This window comes from Bombina bombina, chromosome 6 (genome assembly GCF_027579735.1).
Source record: "Bombina bombina isolate aBomBom1 chromosome 6, aBomBom1.pri, whole genome shotgun sequence".
In the NCBI taxonomy this organism is placed as follows: domain Eukaryota; kingdom Metazoa; phylum Chordata; class Amphibia; order Anura; family Bombinatoridae; genus Bombina; species Bombina bombina.
The window spans coordinates 636420594-636426863 of NC_069504.1; positions in this window are offsets into that span (position 1 = coordinate 636420594).

A 6270-nucleotide genomic window follows, 5' to 3' on the forward strand; every position below is an offset into this window, starting at 1 on the left:
GGCGGCTATTGTTAGGAAGGAGTAAGAGGGGGCGGGGTCCCTGGGGACACACACGGGAACACTACACCGAGTCCTTTTTCCAACATAAAGTGGGAGAGAGGAGGGAGGGAATTTTGATCTAAGGGATCTGGGAGGGGGCGGGGGGTTGGTTTTTGAGGGGGGAAGCTACACTACAGAAAAATATAAAAAAAAAAACAAAAAAAAAATTATTTATTGTAAACTGGGTACTGGCAGACAGCTGCCAGTACCCAAAATGGCGCACAATAAGGTAGATGGGAAGGGTTAGAGAGCGGTTTGGGGGGGGGGATCAGGGAGGTTGGGGGCTAAGGGGGGATCCTACAAAGCAGAATGCGTTTTTTTTTTTTTAAAAACAAAAACATTTTTAAAAATATTTTAGTACTGGCAAACTTTCTGCCAGTACTTAAGATGGCGGGGACAATTGTGGGGTGGGGGAGGGAAGAGAGCTGTTTGGGAGAGATCAGGGGGTGGGATGTCTCAGGTGGGAGGCTGATCTCTACACTAAAGCTAAAATTAACCCTGCAAGCTCCCTAATTAACCCCTTCACCGCTGGGCATAATACACGTGCGGTGCTCAGCAGCATTTAGCAGCCTTCTAATTACCAAAAATCAACGCCAAAGCCATATAAGTTTGCTATTTTTTAACAAAGGGGATCCCAGAAAAGAATTTACAATCATTTTTGCCATAATTGCACAAGCTGTTTGTAAATAATTTCAAACATTTTTTTTATTTGATCGCATTTGGCGGTGAAATGGTGGCATGAAATATAACAAAATGGGCCTAGATCAATACTTTGGGATGTCTTCTAAAAAAATATATACATGTCAAGGGATATTCAGGGATTCCTGAAAGATATCAGTGTTCCAATGTAACTATCACTAATTTTGAAAAAAGTAAATTTATGCTTACCTGTTAAATTAATTTCATTTACGATATGACGAGTCCACGAATTTAATCCTTACTTGTGGGATATTAACCTCCTGCTAACAGAAAGTGGCAAAGAGCACCACAGCAGAGCTGTATATATAGCCCCTCCCTTCCCCTCCACCCTCAGTCATTCGGCCGAAGGTATAGGAAGAGAAAAGGCTAAAAAGGTGCAGAGGTGACTAAAGTTTACAAAAAATAAAATAAATCTGTCTTAAAATAACAGGGTGGGCCGTGGACTCGTCATATTGTAAAAGAAATTAATTTATCAGGTAAGCATAAATGTACTTTTCTTTTACAAAGATATGACGAGTCCACGGATTTCATCCTTACTTGTGGGAAACAAATACCAAAGCAATAGGACACGGATGAAAGGGAGGGACAAGACAGGAACCTAAACAGAAGGCACCACTGCTTGAAGAACCTTTCTCCCAAAAATAGCCTCAGAAGAAGCAAAAGTATCAAATTTGTAAAATTTGGAAAAAGTGTGAAGGGACGACCAAGTCGCAGCCTTACAAATCTGTTCAACAGATGCATAGTTTTTAAAGGCCCATGTGGAAGCCACAGCCCTAGTTGAATGAGCCGTAATTCTTTCAGGAGGCTGCTGTCCAGCAGTCTAATATGCCAGGCGGATGATACTTCTCTGCCAAAAAGAAAGAGAGGTAGCCATAGCTGTCTGACCCCTACGCTTTCCAGAATAAACAATGAATAATGAAGATGATTGACGGAAATCCTTAGTTGCCTGTAAGTAAAACTTTAAGGCACAGGCCACATCCAAATTATGCAACATATGCTCGTTCTTTGAAGAAGAGTTAGGACATAAGGAAGGAACCACAATTTCCTGATTAATATTCTTATTTGAAACAACCTTAGGAAGGAATCCAGGTTTGGTACGTAACACCACCTTATCAGAATGAAAAATGAGATAAGGAGAATCACACTGTAGCGCTGAAAGCTCAGAAACTCTTCGAGAAGAAGAAATAGCAACTAAAAACAGAACTTTCCAAGATAACAATTTGATAGGAGGTTCAAAACGGAACCCCTTGAAGAACTCGGAGAACTAAATTCAAACTCCAGGGAGGAGTAATGGGTCTAAATACAGGCTTAATTCTAGATAGAGCCTGACAAAAAGACTGAACATCTGGCACATCTGCCAAACGTTTGTGAAACAGAATTGACAAAGCAGAAATTTGTCCCTTTAAGGAATTTGCTGATAACCCTTTCTCCAATCCTTCTTGGAGAAAAGACAGAATCCTAGGAATCCTAACTTTACTCCATGAGTAACCCTTGGATTCACACCAATAAAGATATTTACACCATATCTTATGATAAATTTTTCTAGTGACAGGCTTTCTAGCCTGTATCAAAGTATTGATGACCGAATCAGAAAAACCTCCCTTCGATAAAATCAAGCGTTCAATCTCCACGCAGTCAGCTGCAGAGAAACTAGATTTGGATGTTGGAAAGGACCTAGAATGAGAAGGTCCTGTCTCAGAGGAAGTTTCCACGGTGGCAGGGAGGACATGTCCACTAGATCCGCATACCAAGTCCTGCGTGGCATGGAAAGCGTTTTTTTTACACACAGCTAAGTGGAACACAAAAACACACCCCAAACACATCCCAGCAAGTCATGCTGGATATATAATAAAAAATAGCTCAATCGTTTAACTGCTTAACGATTTAATGTCTTAATGCCTCTCCCAGAGTGTCATATCATGCCCTTATGTCAGAAAAATAAAAACAAGGGACTCCAGTAACACCCTTCTGTGTAACAGGTCTACTGCTTACCCCATTCCCATATAGAGAAATAAATGCTAGCCAGTTCTGATATATCAAGTCTCTTCAGAAATAAAAGGCTGCACATACCTTAATGCTGCTTGTGGCATGAAACCGGTCTCCACACTGAAGATTTCATGTTACCTTCAGAAGTCTTGTACGGACCAGAGTGGATCTTAGCCACAACTGCTAAGATCATCAACCTCAGGGCAGAAATCTTCTTCCATAACCCCCTGAGGAAAATAGTACACACCAGTACCATTTAAAATAAAAAACTTCTTGATTGAAGAAAATAAAACTAACACCTCACTTTACCTCTTCCTAGTATAACACAGGAAAAGAGAATGACTGAGGGTGGATGGGAAGGGAGGGGTTATATATATATATATATATATATATATACAGCTCTGCTGTGGTGTTCTTTGCCACTTCCTGTTAGCAGGAGGTTAAAGTGAATGTAAAGTCAGCTTCATGACTAAGGTTCTCTGTAACAGTTGTTTATAAAAAAACTGGACTTTCATTCATCAATTTGTAAATATTTAAATATATACCTTTATTTTTAATAATTTATGTTGTTTCCCATTATTCTCATCCTCCACCCGGCATTCGCGCTCCGTTGGTGTTGATTATAATGGACGTCTTCTGAGCCAATAACGGCTCTAACCACAGGGGGACCCACCCCCTTAGGATGACGTAATGAGTCATTCTTGCGCTTGCGTTCTATTGTGGTTCTCAGCTCATTAGCGTAAGCAAGTGCACATTTCGCGCATGCGCAATAGACTAGTATACAGAGTTTTTTTTAGTATAGACTAGTATACGGAGTATTTTACTTCTAATTAGCGGTATTACAGGCTGGGGGTAGGAGATCCTGTCCTTCGCTTCGCAACGATAGTATTCATTGAATGTACTGATTCAATGAATACTATGTTGTTTGACAGCGGAAACAGGAGTAACGCATGCGCAATGGCAGACTTAAACGGGAGCGCGCATTGCTGATACGTAAACAGCGGGTGGGACCGCTGTATACGTAATATGGAGGAGAATAAGGAAACAGTGAGTGGGAGGAGCGGGTAAAGTAAATGAACGATATTTACTATATAAAATTAAAAACAAATTAAAAGTTTTATTAAAAAATTATATTGGCGGTATCCTTAATTGGATGTTTGTCTACATAAATATATCATCCAAACCGGAAAAATTGACATTCACTTTAATATCCCACAAGGATGAAATCCGTGGACTCGTCATATCTTTGTAAAAGAAAAAGTCATTTGGAAATAGCAATGTGCTACTTGTATTTATTGCCCTATAACTTGCAAAAAAGCAAAGAACATGTAAACATTGGGTATTTCTAAACTCAGGACAAAATTTAGAAACTATTTAGCATGGGTGTTTTTTTGGTGGTTGTAGATGTCTAACAGATTTTGGGGGTCAAAGTTAGAAAAAGTGTGTTTTTTCCATTTTTTGATCATATTTTATAAAAATTTTATAGTAAATTATAAGATATGATAAAAGTAATGGTATCTTTAGAAAGTCCATTTAATGGCGAGAAAAAAGGAAATGTATACTTACCTGATAAATTAATTTCGTTTACGATATGACGAGTCCACGGATTTCATCCTTACTTGTGGGATTTAACCTCCTGCTAGCAGGAAGTGGCAAAGAGCACCACAGCAGAGCTGTATATATAGCTCCTCCCTTCCCTCCACCTCCAGTCATTCGACCGAAGTTATGAAGAGAAAGGAAAAGCCAAAGGTGCAGAGGTGACTGAAGTTTAATAAAAATAAATACATACCTGTCTTAGAAATGACAGGGTGGGCCGTGGACTCGTCATATCGTAAAATAAATAAATTTATCAGGTAAGCATAAATTTCTTTTCTTTTACAAGATATGAAGAGTCCACAGATTTCATCCTTGTGGGATACAATACCAAAGCTACAGGACACGGATGAAAGGGAGGGACAAGACAGGAACCTAAATGGAAGGCACCACTGCTTGAAGAACCTTTCTCCCAAAACCAGCCTCAGAAGAAGCAAAAGTATCAAATTTGTAAAATTTGGAAAAAGTGTGAAGAGACGACCAAGTTGCAGCCTTGCAAATCTGTTCAACAGAAGCATCGTTTTTAAATGCCCATGAGGAAGCCACAGCCCTAGTAGAATGAGCCGTAATTCTTTCAGGAGGCTGCTGTCCAGCAGTCTCATATGTCAGACGGATGATACTCTTCAGCCAAAAAGAAAGAGAGGTAGCAGTAGCTTTCTGACCCCTACACTTTCCAGAAAAAAACAATGAATAATGAAGATGATTGACGAAAATCCTTAGTCGCCTGCAAGAACAACAATTTCCTGATTAATATTCTTATTTGAAACAACCTTAGGAAGGAACCCAGGTTTGGTACGTAAAACCACCTTATCAGAATGAAAGATAAGGCGAGTCACATTGTAACGCTGAAAGCTCAGAAACTCAACGAGCAGAAGAAATAGCAACCAAAAATAAACTTTCCAAGATAACAACTTAATATCTATGGAATGCATGGGTTCAAACGGAACCCCTTGAAGAACATTAAGAACTAAATTTAAACTCCAGGGTAGAGGAATTGGTCTAAACACAGGCTTGATTCTGGTCAGAGCCTGACAAAAAGACTGAACATCTGCCAAAGGTTTGTGTAGTAAAATTGACAAAGCAGAGATTTGTCCCTTTAAGGAACTTTCTAATAACCCTTACTCCAATCCTTCTTGGAGAAAAGAAAGAATCCTGGAATCCTAACTTTACTCCTTGAGTAGCCCTTGGATTCACACCAATAAAGATATTTACGCCATATCTTATGATAGATTTTTCTAGTGACAGGCTTTCTAGCCTGTATCAAAGTACTGATAACAGAATCAGAGAATCCTCGCTTCGATAAAATCAAGCGTTCAATCTCCACACAGTCAGCTGCAGAGAAGTTAGATTTGGATGTTGGAAAGGACCTTGAATGAGAAGGTCCTGTCTCAAAGGAAGTTTCCACGGTGGTAGCAAAGACATGTCCACTAGATCCGTATACCAAGTCCTGCGTGGCCACACAGGCGCTATCAGGATCACTGAAGCTCTCCTGTTTGATTTGAGCGATCACACGTGGAAGGAGAGGAAACGGTGGAAACACATAAGCTAGGCTGAACGACCAAGGCATCTATCAGTTCGGCCTGGGGATCCCTCGACCTGGATCCGTATCTTGGAAGCTTGGAATTCTGTCGAGATGCCATCAGATCTAATTCCGGTTTGCCCCATCGGAGAATCAAAGAGGCAAATACCTCCGGGTGAAGTTCCCACTCCCCCGGATGAAAAGTCTGTCAGCTTCGAAAATCCGCTTCCCAGTTCTCTACTCCTGGGATATGGTGTGCTGACAGGTGACAAGAGTGGGTCTCTGCCCAACAGATTATTTTGGATACCTCTCTCATCGCTAAGGAACTCCTTGTTCTCCCCTGATGATTGATATAGGCCAGTCGTGATGTTGTCCGACTGGAATTTGATGAATTTTGCCGAAGCCAACTGAGGCCATGCCTGAAGCACATTGAA